The sequence below is a fragment of the Amblyomma americanum genome, chromosome 1 (assembly GCF_052857255.1).
Source record: "Amblyomma americanum isolate KBUSLIRL-KWMA chromosome 1, ASM5285725v1, whole genome shotgun sequence".
NCBI classification, from domain to species: Eukaryota; Metazoa; Arthropoda; class Arachnida; order Ixodida; family Ixodidae; genus Amblyomma; species Amblyomma americanum.
In genome coordinates, this window is record NC_135497.1 from 460,561,228 (window position 1) to 460,577,560 (window position 16,333).

General features: G+C 50.5%; 1 long non-coding RNA gene across 1 annotated transcript; it reads left to right on the plus strand.

Annotated features, from left to right (window-relative positions):
- Nucleotides 1-9,111: 9,111 nt before the first annotated feature.
- On the plus strand, nucleotides 9,112-9,948 carry LOC144104471 (uncharacterized). Its single transcript, XR_013308546.1, has 3 exons — nucleotides 9,112-9,174; nucleotides 9,478-9,531; nucleotides 9,833-9,948. It is a non-coding gene; the product is annotated as an uncharacterized LOC144104471 (long non-coding RNA).
- Nucleotides 9,949-16,333: the final 6,385 nt, after the last annotated feature.

Consider the following 16,333-nt stretch of genomic DNA (forward strand, 5'->3'; position numbering starts at 1 on the left):
AGTGTGTAGCACAGAGAAAGCACGGCTGTCAATGCGAGGTCGAGGGTCACTCTGGCCACTGTCGCCGCTTCCGTGACGGCTCAATTTTAACCACATTCCTGACGGGAAAAAGGGAGGCCGGCAACGTCGGCCGGCGGGCCGTGACATCAGAATTTTGGGAGCAGGCCTGAAAAACCTGTCCAGGGGGTGTTGGCTTCAGAAGCTCTTCCTCGTATCCGAAGGCTGTGAGCGGAAGGCGGCAAATTTCTGATGGAGACAATTTTGATTGCCCTTAGCTATATCGGGAATCAAAGCAGCATGAATTCTGTGGCCTGCCGATTTGACGTGACCGAGTCTTCTGTTGCGTTGTGCCTTCGGAGGGTGCTGGACTTTCTCATGGACATCAGCGACGAAGTGATCGCTTGGCCAGACGATGCAGAGCTGACCCGCAGCAAGACACGTTTTCTAAGAGTGGTGGGAAAGGCCCCCGAAATACTGTTGGCTGCATTAATGGCAGCCATGTCGAGATTGCCAAGCCTGAAGACTCCACTGCTTCCTATATCAATAGGAAGATAGTGGCCGTTGATAATACTGCAGGGGATCTGCAATGACCAGAACAAGTTCCTGGATGTGTTCATCGGATTTCCCGGCTCTGCGCACGATGCCCGCGTGCTGAAGGAGAGTCCCTTTTTCGCGGAAGCCACCAGTAAATGCGGGGACGATTGCATACTGGGCGACTCGGCGTACCCGCTTCTACCGTGGTTATTGACACCCTACAGGGACAATGGATCAAGCTTTCCTTCGTGGAAAAAGACGTTTAACAAGTATACCATAGCCAGCAAAGAGTGGCTATCGGGAATACGTTCGGCCTCGTTAAGCAGCGCTTCAGGCGGCTGTATCTGATTGATGCCAAGAGCATTCTCCAGTGCTGCAAGATTGTAATGGGCGCTTGCGTGCTTCACAATTTGTGTAATGCTGAAAGAGATTTTATAGCCGAGCTTGCAGACAACCCTCACACTGACGACGTAGGCAACAACGATGAAGATATCGGAATCGCCTCACCAGCGTGCTCCAAAAGTCGAAGGCAAATGATTGCTCAGCATCAGTGCTAGAAAAACATCCTTGCTTGCGTAAAGGAAAACTTCCCTGACAAGTTTTGAATGGCTACTCTTTATTTGAGCGCACGACACTTATCAATTCCCTAAGCAGGGCCATTCTTGCGTCGTGCCGTGCTTGCCTGGCAGCCTCCGCATCTCCAATAGCCTTCAAAAGGACTTCTACAGGCGTGTCCCTGAGACGCCTTTTCTTTGTTGGCGCAAGCTGTGGCTCTGCTTGGGGCTCGCTGCTGGGTCCCTCAATTTCTTCCCTGTAAAATGCATGAGAATGACTTCCCGTCATGTCATCACAAATAAAAACAACTTACCCAGAGGCGGTGTCTTCTTGTTCTGGGGATTGCTGGGAAGTCAGGACTCTTCCCTGTGTCAGCAGCACAGTCGGTGTGATGTGGTGCTGCTTCTCGAGTACTTCCGCTAGCTAACTGAAAAATTTAAGCAGCTTTTATAGCAGTTTGGGAACAGACACGAAATCAAAACTTATTTTACTTACCTCTCGTAGTCGCAGGACACTCGAGTGGCCCGACGAGTTGTTTTTAATTTTTTTTATATCGGCGCTCTAGTGATTTCTATTTATTTTCCACCTGAACCGCTGTCAGGTTTCCGCCGAACTCTGCGTTTATCATGTCTGCCAACTTCGTCCACATCAGCTCCTTTGTTCTGTATATAATGTTGGAGTAATGCATGTGCATGCAAAAAGCCAAACAGATTAAGGCATGTTACTATTACTAGATAAACAGAACTGTGTTTACTAGTAATGCACGACTTACCTGAAGCCGCCTTTCTTGCCCCCCCCCCCCCCTCCATCTCGGTGAGCGCTTTGTACGGCGATGAGAAACAGCGATTTAGGCCTCGGCCAAAATTCTCTCAGCATCGGGCTGGGCGTCGGCGCTCGTACTAGGGCCTGGCAGCGCCAGCAGCGAATCATCGGCTGCCGAGACCGAGCCTCTATCTCCACTACTATTTGGTATGTCGGCTGCCGTGTCCGTAGCCCTTTGGCTGCCGTGCAGCTCGGCACTTCCAGCTCCGCCGGCCTCACTGGCAAAAACAACGCTGATGCGGATGCCGTCTACGAAAAATCAACGGCAAATAAAAACAAAGAACTAGGATCAGCAAGCCACCGCGGTATGAACACAAGTGCGAACTGCGTACCCGCGAAAGTTGCCACACACGTGCTATTGCTGTTACCGCCACATGCGCTCAAATGGCGACACTCACCTTCCGTCTCGTACAGCAATCCTCCTTGCTCCCCGGCCGCATGAACGCCGTTTTCATCGACGACGGGGAACACGTCCCTTTCCTCGTTGTTCAGAAGCAACTTCATGTCGTCTGCAACAGTCGGATTGCCCCACCTCGTGATCTCGTGAACTGAACAGCGGAGCAAGTGCAAACGTGCAGAGAACTCGTGCACGAAAAGGCTTGCACGAGATCAAATGAAGTGCACCAGTGCAGGTGACGCCCCGGCCGGTCTCGAGGGGAGCGCTCGCTCGCGCGCCCCTCTCGAGACCGGCCGTGGTGGCGCGCGCTGCACTCGCCAAATCGAGCGCCAGAGTGCAGCACTCTTGAACTAGTGCAGAAAGTGTAGCCAAATCGAGGAGAGAAAAGTGTTATATCGTGGTTTCGGTTTCGAGACCAAAGATTACTCGCCTCAGGGAGCGCTGTATTAGCGGCGCTGAGTTTATTTAAAGCGCCGCGCTCTAAATAAAAAGGGTTATCAACCACGGAAGAAAAAAAAAGGTCCGTTTGATTCGTCTGCATGCCACGTGAACTGGTTCTCGCGGTGCTGCACTTCGCCATTCGTTCCAGCGGTGCAAGTTGGCGCCGTCTGCACGGCGCCATTCGTTTCAAAGAAGAGCAGACGTTGTGCAGGTCTAGTCAGGAAAGTGCAGGAAAACTGTAGTGCACCAAGAGGAGAGGCTGCTACGTCACATTTTTTGAAGCCGGAAGCGAGGGCTCCGCCATGACACTTGGCCGTTTTCTCAGCCAATGGCATGCGAGCGCCGCGAAGATCAACGCGAGCGGCGCGAGCAGACGATTTCGCGCCGCGCCAGGCTGTCGGCAGCTGTCAGACACGGCGGAAGGTGAGACTTCTGCTCCCATTGACAACAAAGACGCTGCGATGCCCAGCTGCTGCGTTCCTGGGTGTCGGTCGCGCACGCCAGGTCAAGAACCGGGCGTCACTTTCCACACGTAAGTATACTGCATTTTGTTTTCGTATTTAATTGACTGCGTAATGAGTAAAATGCATGCTCGCAGAACATAACGCACGACACGGCGTGAACGTGGTATTCGTACCGCCCCGGCCTTATTGGTGGCTCTTTGTCCGAGTGCAGTGAATAGTATTGTTTTCAAACAGGTTTCCGAAAGATCCAGAGCGAAGGAGGCAGTGGACTGAGGCCGTTAGACCAGGCCAAAGAGACTGGGAGCCAGCAAAATGGACCTGCGTATGTTCAAAACATTTCCTGCCCGAGCACTTCGATCGGATGTCGCCGCTCGTAGTTCGTATACGTGCGGATGCCGTCCCCCTTCAGGTGAGGAACCACCTTCTATACATTCTCAAGAGATTGGAAAGAAATGCTCTTATTGAGAAGGTGCTTTATTATAACTTGACTGCATAAGCCTGCGTTCAATATGACGTTTTAGGTGTTCGTGCAAGAAATAGAACGATTTGTGAATAAATGGCTTTAGCTAGACGTTATGATCGAGTAGCGCGGCTACAGTACTCCCGCACTGATAAAAAGTAATTGTGTCATTATACTCCTAAACTGGCTGCGGTTTATATATGGCTCTGGTGAAATTCTGCTTACTGTACATGATAATTTATTTATTTATTAGCTTACGCACTCCATCATTAGAAGAAGATAAAAAAAAGAGAGCATCGAGCACACCACAGTTTTCCTTGGGGCATCATTTCTATTTAATTATTACTTGTAGTGTGCAAATGTTTGCGCCTAGCAGTAGGCGGTGCATTTTTTGTTGTCATCTCGGCCATAGCACCTGGGAAGTGTCACTGAGAGAGCACTGTAATTCCTTAAAACTATAGTTAGTTTACAAAGGAAATCACAAAGAAGTTCCATAAGGCATAGAGCACCGTACGTATTTGCTCGCGTGATTTGCGCACGTTTTTTCTTTAATTAGGGCTCCAAAAAGAGGGTGTGCAATTTACGCGCAAGCGAGTTATCCGAACACGTCCTAAAAAAAAAGGTTGGTACCCCTCGCCCCATGGCAACAAGGTTGACACGTCCCCCCCCCCCTCCCCACGCTATTTTTTTTATTTTTTATTTATTTCAATACCCTAAAGGCCCAATGCGGGCATTACATAGGGGGGGGGATTCATCAAGGAAAACTTAAATATACAACACAAAACATAAACGGCTGAACACAGAAATAAACAAGTTAAGAAGTAGGGTACAAGTTAATAGGAAAAAGTGGCTATGAACAGGTGCTTGGAAAAATGCACATGTAACAAATCCCACAATTCAAAATAACAAAAATTACACCTTCAGAAATTACAAAGGATGGCATCTAACATTTCGAGGAACGTTTGGGCCGACACGCACACACTGAAAAAAAAAAAAACTAGAAACGCACATCATTCTACATTGGAATTTTCTAAGTATGACCAAAGAGCTGTTTGAAATGATGATGTTCCAGTGATATTCGCAATGCTAGACGGAAGCGAATTCCACTCTTCAATAGCCAGGACCAAAGGTGAGTACTTGTATCGTTCTGTCCGAGCGAAAATGGGTTTAGTCTTCTTGATATGGTCTACACGAGCCGATGTGTGCGGTGCCGGGAGAAGATGTGAACTTGCAAATGGTGTGTTGCTGTGGTAAAGAGTGTGGAAAAAAGATAAGCGGCTGAATTTTCTGCGCATGACCAGAGGCGGGAGATGGAGCGATGTTTTCAGTGCTGTTACACTTTGGTATCTAGAGTAACGGGAAAGGATGAATCGAGCAGCCTTATTTTGTATGGATTCCAACATGTTAATAAGATAGGCATGATGAGGGTTCCAGATCACTGACGCGTATTCGATCGCAGGCCTGATTAGCATGTTGAATGCATTCAGTTTTGTGTCCTGGTTGCCTAGGTGTAGTCGGCGTTTAAGAAGACCAAGTTTTTTTAAGGCTTTGGCAGTGATCAGTTCAATATGAGTGTTCCAGGATAAATTAGAGTTAAAATTTACACCGAGGTATTTTACCGACGCTGCAGTTTCAATGATAGTATTATTAACTGTGTAGGCATTAGGACTCGGGCTAGCAGTGGAAGTAAACTTAATATGTTTAGTTTTATCTGCGTTAATTACCATTTGCCACCTGTCGCACCAATGAGTTAGCTCGTCAAGATCAGTCTGGAGAGCAACGATGTCGCAAGGGCTCGATATTGCTCGGTAAATCACACAGTCGTCTGCAAATAATCGTATTGTGGATGTTCTGTTCGACGTGATGTCATTAATATATATTAAGAAAAGCAGTGGACCCAGCACCGTACCCTGGGGAACTCCTGAATCAACACCTGTACGTCTTGATGAGAAGCTCCCTAACTTAACTGACTGAAAGCGATTTGTTAGAAATGCGTTAATCCACTGCGTGGTATGTTGGTCCAGCTGCAGGTTTCGTATTTTTATCATCAGGCGGTTATGAGGCACGCGATCAAAGGCTTTAGAGAAGTCAATGAAGATGGAGTCAATGTAGAGGGTAGAGTCGATTGCTTGATGAAGGTCCGTTATTAACTCAAATAACTGTGTCTGACACGATAAATGTTTGCGGAAGCCATGCTGGTTGTTATGAAGCAAGTTGTTCTGTTTAAGATGAGTCATAATGTTAGTGTATATTATGTGTTCGAGTACCTTGCAACATATCGAGGTTAGTGAAATCGGCCTGTAATTATTAGGAACGGACCTGTCTCCAGATTTAAATACCGGGATTACATAAGCGGACCTCCAATCTTCTGGCACACATGTCGTATCGAGTGACTGCTGGAAAATGAGAGATAGCAGGAAAGCTGTGTGCTGGCAGGTTATCTTTAACAGTTTCGCGTTGATACCATCGGGTCCTGGGCTAGTGTGGTGAGGTAGGCGTTCAATTGCAGGCGTTCAATAGCTCCCCGCGGGGTGGCATGACATGACGGCACGTGCTTAGGTCAAAGCAATAAACGCGCAAAGATTCAATCGCGAAGTCAGCCGTGGGAGGAGATAACGGGCAATAAAACGGGGCCCTTGCGTGTGGCCCGACTGACTAGCGGCAAACCGTATAGCAAACGGTACGGTAGAGTTTTGGATTCGGGCGCGCGCGCAACTGTTCGTCCGGGACAGCGACCGCCAGCGCGAGCAAGCCGGGTAAACGGCACAGTTCGCACCCGCGTACATGCTGGTGGTCTGGCTCAGCATAGTGCGCAAAATGTGCGAGTGGTTTTTTTTTTATCGGGTTAAAAGTTTGAAACTTTTTGGGGTGCACAATCTATGTGCGGGCGCAAATTACGCGAGTAAATACGGTAAATGTCATACACATAAGGAAAAAGGGAAGCATGAGACAAAGAAAAAAAGACAAAACACAGGCAGAAAGCTTGGCCAAATGTTTAGGGGAATCCCGTTTTCTTTTGCGAAGTTTCTGTGGAAACAATTTATAGCTTTCCTTTAGCCGCATAGCTGCGCTTGGGTGGATGCCAATGAGTATAATTAGCTCCCTTATTATACAGATACGGCAGTTCTGCATATATAATTCCTCATACACATACCATACACACTTCATGGGGTATAGCTGGGTGAGCCTGAGGAGAGACACCCCACTCTCTCTTCTCAAAAATATCGTAGACCTGCTGTACTAACAATGCATTTCTCTGCTGTTGCTTTCTTAAGAAATGGGTGCACTCTCGCCCACTGGCTGTGTTCCATATTGACAGTCTCAGATTGGTACATCTGTCTGTTGAATTACATGCATCTTTTTAGCTAAGGCTGGCGTTCCACTGCGAGCATGTGATGCACCTCATTATTCATTTACAGCAGGAACCCCTTTCACAGCAGCCAGGCGATGGCACAGCTGTTGCTGCCACTGCTCAGCATGGCACCCAGCAAGCACGAACACAAAGTCGCCCATCTCCAGCGTCTCCACTGCAACAGGTATTTTCAAACAGCGCTGTTTTGTGACTACTACAGCTATTCAAAGCATCACAGTGGCTGTGTATATGTTGTAGTAGGAGCTACAAACACTGCTTCCTGGCACGGGCTCACCAGAAGATTTATCCGAATCCCATGACACACTAGTCATCATATTTCTTAACCCTTCAGACAGCACTCAAAACAGTCAAAGTGTGATGCTCCACCTCCATCTTTCACTAGCTGCTTAAAGCTGAACACCTTGTATGCTTGGTACATGATGTATGCGTTAACAGACAAAGAGGGCAATATCATTAGCAATATGGATAAGATATCAAATAGCCAAAGAGACACAAATCTATGCAGTAGCCAATGCAATCAGAACGTTAATGAGAGAAGCCGCAGCGCACAGCAATGGGACATCCCGTAGCAGTAAGAGAAGAGGAAGTAACGGAAGCCTTAGTAGGAATGAAAAGCGGGAAAGCAGCTGGTGAGGATCAGGTAACAGCAGATTTGTTGAAGGAGGGAGGGGAGATTGTGCTAGTAGAACTAGCCATCCTATATATGCAATGCCTTGTGACCTCGAGAGTACCAGAAGCTTGGAAGAATGCTAACATTATCTTTATAAAGGAGATGTCAAGGACTTGAAGAATTACAGACCGATCAGCTTACTGTTCATTGCCTACTAAGTATTTGCTAAGGTAATCGCTAATAGTCAGGACAACCTTAGGTTTTAATCAACAAAATATTTAGGCAGGCTTTCGTAAAAGATACTCAACAATAGATCATGTTCACGCTATCAGTGAGTGATAGAGGAATGCACCGATTATAATCGACCCCTATATATGGCCTTCATTGATTACGAGAAAGCATTTAACTCAGTGGAAACCTCAACTGTCATGCAGGCACTGCAGAATCAGCGTGTGGAAGAGTGTTATGTGAAAATATTGGAAGATATTTATAACGATTGCACGCCTACTATAGTCCTCCATATATTCAGCAATAAAATTCCAATAAGGAAGGGTGTCAGGCAGGGAGACACGATCTCGCCAATGCTATTCACTGCCTGTTTACAGGAGGTATTCCGCGGCCTGAAATGGGAACATTTGGGGATAAGAGTTAATGGAGAATACCTGAGTAATTTGCGATTCGCTGATGACATTGCCTTGCTAAGCCACTAAGGACAAGAACTGCAAAGCATGATCAATGAGTTAGACAGGCAGAGCAGAATGGTGGGGATAAAAAATAATATGCAGAAAACCAAAAGTAGAAACAGCAGTTCGCAATTGGTAGCGAGGTGCTGGAAGTAGTAAGAGAATATGCCTACTTAGGGCAGGTAGTGACCGCTAATACATATCATGAAAGGGAAATAACTAGAAGAATAAGAATAGGTGGAGCGCATATGGCAGGTTCTCCCAGATCATGAATGGCAGTTTACCATTATCCCTCAAGAGAAAAGTCTACGACAGCTGTATCTTACCGGTACTCATCTATGGGGCAGAAATGTGGAGGCTAATAAAGAGGATTCAGCTTAAGTTAAGGACACCACAGTGAGCTATGGATAGGAAAATGACAGGTGTAACGTTAAGAAACCAGAAGTAGGCAGAGTGGATGAGGGAACAAACGTGGGTTAATGACATCCTAGTTGAAATCAAGAGGAAGAAGTTGGCTTGGGCAGGGCACGTAATGCAAAGGCAAGATAACCGCTGGTCCTTAAGGGTAACAGAGTGGATTCCAAGAGAAGGCAAGCGTAGCAGGGGGCGGCAGGAAGTTAGGTGGGCGGGTGAGATTAAGGAGTTTGCGGGAATGCGGTTGCCGCAGCTGGCAAAGGACAGGGTTAATTGGAGACATGGGAGAGGCCTTCACCCTTCAGTGGGCGCAGTCAGGCTGATGATGACGATGATGACATTGCTCCAGAATAAATTTTTTTTACAGGCACCTATGGATGTCGCTGAAAGCCAGGAGACTTTGGCAGGCCCATCACAACAGGTATTTTACAATATGCCATTTTGTGACTGCATCAATTCGAAGAACAACAGTGTCTGCGTTTATGTCGCAGCACGAGCGACCAAAAACAGATTTCTATAACAGAATGCATCCTGGCACTGGCTCAGAGGAAGTTTTCTCTGAATCGCCTCAACACATTAGTCATTTTTTATAATCCTTTTGACAGAACTGAAAACACAGCCTAGCAGTGTGATGCTTTTCTATTTTTCAGTAGTTGTTTAGAACTGAATACATCTTATGCTTTGGTAGAAGCATATTTCTCAGGAATAAAATTTTTTTTCACAGGCACCTATGGATGTCACTGAAAGCCAGGAAACTTTACCAGGCCCATCACAACAGGTATGTTACGATATACCATTTTGTGACAGCAACTGCTAGAAGATTGACAGTGTCTGAGTTTATCTCGCAGCACGAGTCACGAAACGAGTGAATTATTATGTAAAAGAAAGCTTCCTGGCGCAGGCTCAGAGGAAGTTTTGACCAAGCCACCTCAGCACACCAGTCATATCTTTATTCCTTCAGACATAACTCAAAACGGTCTAGTAGTGTGATGCTTCTCCACTTTTCACTAGGTGCTTAAAACTGACCGCTTGTTATGTCTCGGTACACACACATTTCTCCTGAACAAAATTTTTTACAGGCATCTATGGATGTGGCCACAATGCTGGACATTCAGCCAGGGCCATCTCAAGCCTTTCAACTTACACCAGTAAGTTTCATATCGTCCTGTGTGGTTTCCATCCAGGTTTATTCACTGCATGAGCTAGGATGTCGTTGCAATTCTGCAATGTAAAGTGCAGTAGAACCTGCAGTTGTTTGTCAGGACCCGTGCTTACCGGAGACAGTAGCAGAGTGCAGTAGGTTCTGCAAAGATCCTTCATATAGGATGACACCTTTTTGTGGAACCACATAAGCACATTAGTAACTGCCACAATATTCTTTCATGTGCCTTCATTGCTTATGTTCGTTACACATATCAATATAGTCATCTCGTCAGAGTTCCACTACAAATAATCTGTCAGTATCAAGAAAAATTTGGCTATGCAAGACATACTCCACCAGGTCAGTGATATCTTTTCTACAAAATTTTCTCACGTTATTCCAAACTGGTTTTACTGATTTTGGACAAGGTCATTGACAGCTATGTAGAAAGTATTCGGTGCAAACTGGCATGCGTGCTACATGAAAAATTTGTACTGTCATGTTTTCTTCTTTTTCAGTTGTTCCTTGTATAAGTTTTCATGAAATACTTCTTATATGGGTACATGCCAACCTCTTTAACGTCAGTTCCAGTGGGCATTCAGAAAAAGAGATTGCACGACACAAAATTTAATGCAATAATTTTTAAAGCTGTATGTATTCACGCTTCTACACAGTTGTGCTATTAACCCTGCTTTATTTCTGCAACACTTTGAGTGTATAATAAAAATAAAATGTGTAGACATATAACATTACCTTAACATGCTAGGTGATATGAGTTTAACAATGTGCGAGCGTTTTTTTTTGCAGTGACATCGAAAGGCATTGAGTACATATGCACTGAAGCTGTTGCGTGGCCCAGTAGTGGGCATGCCGAGTAATTTTGTGATTAGCCTCATGTCCTGCTTTCCTTCTTATGCCTTGATGCATGGCGGAGGAGAACAGGGCAATAGGCATTCTAAGGTGGGCTGCATTACTAAACAGTTTATCTTATGCAGGAACTTCCGACTTTGCCAATCGCCCCAGCCTCTGTTGGGACGCCACGAAGGAGGCCAGCAATGGTAAATGGACCTGTCAAATTGCCTATTTCTGAAGCAGAATTCAACACCATGAATGTCAAATGCTTGTGCATTATGGGGTCACTCTGCGTTCAGCCGGCCGGGAAGGCGAGCTTCCGAGCAAGCTACACGCAGGCGTTATTTAAGCACGCAACACGTTTCCCCAACCCGTGGCGCAGAGTCGCAGCCACGGCAGGTCCGGACGAAATAGGCAACGGCAGGGCACGCTAGGAAATAGTTTATTATCCTAACGCGAGGTAAAGCACACTGCGGAAGAATGTTCTATCCGTAAAATAGATGTTCAGTAGCTCACCAAGTCGTTGACGTCGACCGGCGTTGGTGTTCGGGGGCCGGCGGGCAGCGGAAGGGGTCCGTGGGGTAGTTAGGTCAGGTCCGGCGGCGAGAGACCTTCCCGCCGCGCGATCACCCCTTTTTATCCCCTCGGTCATTGCCTCCCTCGCAGCAAATCGTTACCGTCAAGCTTAGGCGTGCTACCCACTCCGCAGAAGGCGGCGCGCTGCCGTGACGTCACGTCAGTGCTGGGGCGGAAATGAGCAGAGTCGCGGGGGTGCCTTCTCTCCACATTCCTGGTGGCCAGCGCGCCCGTGTAGGTCACGGTCGCCGCTGGCGCGGGGGACGAGGAGGGGATACCAGTGTATCCCACATCCTCCCCTCCTTAAGAAGCCTCCCGAACACAGAAACAGGGGCAACATTACTTGATCTCCGTCATCCTGGGATCGAAGTTCTTCAGCTCCCGCCGGTGCATCGGTTGACAGCCGCGCCACGCCCCCGCCGATCAGCTGCTTCGCTCCGAGGGCTTGGCCTCCCGCACGATGACGCTTGGAATCTTGCTCCCTCTCACGGTCTTCCGAGTGCGCGCGGCTGCGCCGTTCCGGCGAATTCGGTCGACCGCCTCCTTGGCGCCGGCTGGGATGGCTTGGAGGCCAGGTCCATGGCTGCGCCCCTGAGGTACTGGGTCAGGTGGCTTCAGGGGCCAGGGCTGCGGCGCTTTATGGTTGAGGCCGCGGTTGGGCTGCCCTGGCATACCTGGTCAGCAGGCGAGGACCCAGGGTTGCGGTGGTAATGGGGCCCCGCAGGCGGTGGCGCACAGTCGACGGGTGGGCAGCTCCGATGCGTTGTGGCAGGTAGCCGGGGTGGCCAGGGTGGCAACTGCAGGTCGCGGGCGGGGCGTAGCGTCGAGCCTTGGGCGCGGCGCGTTGCCGAAGCTGGATGGTGGCTGGTAGTGGAACGGTGTCGTTCCGATGTGCCCTGCTTCTTTTCCATCTGCGCTGGAAAAGGTCAACACAGATGTAGCCAGCTCCCGCAGCGCGTGCTGCGTGGCTGTTCGACCCTCACGAGAGTCATGAGGGTTAATGCAAGTCAGTCTTGCGTGACACTGATCGGCATGAGCGGCCCGTACGTTCATGCATCTAACGAGACTGCCTGCCGGCTCGCGCCCTCGCTCTAGGCTGCGCAGGCAGATTCTGTTTCTGCCTAGGGCGCAAGTTATAGCGGGACGCGGGGTTCGCCGGCTGATCGCAGATCTCGTTATCCGACTGCGGCGCGGGTCGGGCTGTGTCCTCTACCCACTCATCTCGCTGCACGTAACGTTTCAGGTCGCATACGTGCACCGGTCCGCCTGTCGGTTTCGACCGCAAGTCCTCGAGCCTGTAAACGAGCGAGGAAAGTTTCTCTCGCACGCGGAACGGCCCGATCCATTTCGGCGCCAACGAGGCCGCAAACTGTTTGCTAGCGTCGCTGAGAACGTGCTGGCGTCGAAGCACCAGATCGCCCACTTCGTAGTGAACATCCCGGTGCGAGCGGTCGTACTGTGCTTTCTGCTGCGCCCTAGCGGTGCTCAGGTTGCGGCGAGCCTTGCGTAAGGCCTCCGTCATCTTAGCGCGCAGCTGCGTCGCGTACTCAGCTCGTGCTGACGAAGCGACTGGCGTCTTCCTGCTGTCCGATAGAATCCGGTCCATCGGATTTAGCAGCTCTCTACCCAGATTGAGAGAACACGGCGCATACCCAGTCGAGCGGTTAACGGTCGAACGCAAAGCAAACGCGATCTCCGGCAGATAGGAGTCCCAATCTTTGTGCCTCTCAGAGTACGCGACAAGCAAGTGCTTAACGTTGCGATTAACTCGTTCCGTGGGGTTCGACTGAGCATGATAGGTGGTCGTTTTCTTGTGCTTAATGCCGAGTGCAGCGCACGAATCAACGAACACCTTCGCAGTGAAGTAGGACGCGTTGTCCGTTATCAGCTGCTCTGGGAAACCGAACCTGGTGAATACGTCCATCAGCTTCTCCATGATCACTCGTGCCGTCAGCTTTCTAAGGGGGAAAAGTTCAACCCACTTGCTGAAGTGATCCGTGGCCACCAGCAAGAACTTGTTCCTACTCGGTGTCATAGGATACGGTCCCATGATGTCGCACGCCGCGATTTGCCAGGGAGTCTGGCTGTTAATCGGGTGCATGAGGCCGGGTGGTCGTCCGCCTCGGGGCTTCACACTTTGGCACACGTGGCACGAGCGGGCGTAGCGTATTACGTCCCTTTTCATGCCAAGCCAGGTAGCAAAGCGACACAACTTAGTGTAAGTCTTGGGGCCGCTTGCATGCCCAACGATGCACGAGTCGTGAAAGTAGCGTAACAGTGCTGCTCTCAATACTCGCGGTATCACCACCTTGAACGCCTCGTTTGTGTCGTTCTCGGAGGTGATATACCTCAGCAGGACGCCGTCGGAATCCAGCAGATACGAATCCATCGCGCTCACAGCACTACCAGCTGTTTCCCAGCGCTCCGCACCGACAGCAAAACCAGCTGTCTCCTTGTGCGCGGCGGCCCTGCCGCCCGGCTCCCGGAGCCCGTCGAACACCTTTCGACAAAACGGATCCTTCTGCTGAGCTTGGAGCAGCTCCTTTCTGCTGAACACGATCCCCACGGAACTCGCGTAGTCCACGTGGTTCACGCTCTCGCCCTGGATCAACGGTTGGTCCGCGTTCCTTACATGGGCTACGGCTCGGGTCAGTCCCTCGCTCTCCCCGGCTGTCGGGCGGTCGGTCGCGTGACCTTCCTCGCACTGGACAGGCGCTCGCGAGAGTGCGTCAGCCACAGCGTTGTTTTTCCCTTTGCGGTAGCGCACGGTGAAGTCGTAACGCTGCAGCAACAGGGACCAACGCGCTAGGCGGCCGCTCGGCTCGCTGAGTCGTCTCAGCCAGGTGAGCGCCATGTGATCCGTCTCGATCACAAATGTCACCCCATCGACGTAGTAGTCGAACTTACGCAGAGCAAAAACTATCGCGAGACATTCCTTCTCTGTCACCGAGTAGTTTCTCTCTGCCGGCGTCAACGAACGGCTCGCGAAAGCTACCGGACGGAGAAAGCCTTCATGCTCCTGAAGCAACACTGCTCCTAAGCCCAGGTCGCTTGCGTCGGTTTGAATCACAAACTCCCTGTTTAGGTCGGGTAGCTGCAACTCAGCCGTGTCAGCGAGCACTTTGGTGAGGTTGCGCAGTGCATCCTCTTGCTCGTGACCCCAACTCCAGCGCTCGCCTTTCTTCAAAAGCTTTGTCAAAGGCGCCTGCAGCGCTGCGCACTCTGGGATGAACTGGCGATAAAAGTTCGCCATTCCCAGGAAGCGCCTGAGTCCGGCTATATCTGTGGGCGACGGAAACTTAAGCAAAGCCTCAAGCTTATCGTCGCACGGCAGAATGCGGCCTCTGTCGATCGTGAACCCCAACAGTGTTATTCGGGTCGCGGCGATCTGTGCCTTCTTCGGGTTCAAAGTGATTCCCGCGGACCTCAGCCTCTCTAGGACGTCCCTCAAGTGGCGCAGGTGTTCCTCGAACGTTTTCGAGTACACCACGATGTCGTCTAGGTACGCGAGCGCATGTTGCCACTTCGCATCTCCCAGAACACGGTCCATTAGGCGCTGATAAGTAGCGGGTGCTCCTACCAAACCAAAAGACATTCTCTTGAACTGGAAAAGGCCTCTGTGACAAGTGAAAGCAGTTTTCTCCTTGTCCCGCTCGTTCATTTCAACCTGAAAGTATCCGCGGCTAGCATCGAGCGTTGTGAAGTACTTCGCCCCACCTAGGTTGGACACTAGGGAAGAAATGGTGGGTAGAGGGTAGGCGTCTTTCCTCGTAACCTCATTCAGCTTGCGGTAGTCCACGCAAAGTCGATATGTATCGTCTTTCTTTGGAACCAAGACTACCGGGAAGCCCCAAGGGCTGTTAGACCTCTCAACAACGCCAGTGTCGACAAGTTCGTCTAAGGCGCTGTCCAGTGCTTTTCTCTTGGCCAAGCTAATTGGTCTAGGATTGCACTTCCAAGGCAGTGCGTCACCCGTGTCTATTCGGTGCCTGACTAGGGTAGTGAGGCCCGGGCGGTCAGTGAATGTCGCGTTGTACTCGTAGAGGAGCGATGACAAACGTGCCTTCTCCCTCTCCGTCACGCTGTTCACTTCCGACAACAAGGGGTGCGCTGACCTTCCCTGCGCGGCAGAGCAGCTTTCTACCGCGGCAACCTTCTCTCTGCCCTCTCCCTCAGCGGCGATGGTCCGCTCGCCTCCTGGATCTCGGGCTGGCGCGGTGGATTTGTCACGGTCTCCCCCCGCTCACGCCGCGTTCGGAGTCTGAATGGTGTGCGACGCCGCGGGCGCTTTCGCGAAAGGCTTCAAGGCGCCTGACGTGCGCTCCCTGTAGCCTCCGCTGCTGATGTCTATCACAATACCTGTCTTGGCTAGGAAGTCTCGTCCAAGAATTACAGGAACGGATAAACAGGGAAGATGAACGAGGCGTTGTCGCCGCACGCGTCTTTCCCAGCGAACCACTATCCTAGCTGCACCGCTTGATTGTGCTGTGCCGCTCGCGAGGCGAAAAGTGGTATCGCACTCTCTCAGCCGGATTTTGTTCTCGCGGAGATGGTTTAACACCTCGTCACCGAACAAAGAAGCGCTTGCTCCTGTATCTAGTAACGCGGTGAATTTCTTTCGAGCTATTGTTAGCTCAATGAACGGCGCTGACAGGTCAACAGAATTTCCTACGCGACATGCCAAAGGCGCTAGCAAACCGGGGTTTTCTGTGCACGCCGCGCGGAATCGAAGGTCGATCACCGGCGGCTTTGGCCGTTTCCCGACCGTGTTTGGTCACGGGCGGGAGGGCGGCCACACTCGCGGGCGAAGTGTCCCGGCTGGTCGCACCGGTAGCAACGGTTGCCCGGGCCCCGACGGGCTAGGCGCTGGTCGCCCCGTTCCGGTCGGTCATCTCGAACTCGCGGCGCGGATGGTGGGGGCCGCGTGTCGGCCTCGCGATCTCGCCTCGGTTCATTCCGCTCTGCGGCAGCGTGTGCTGTTCGCAACGCGTAGCTGAATGGGTCCAAAGCG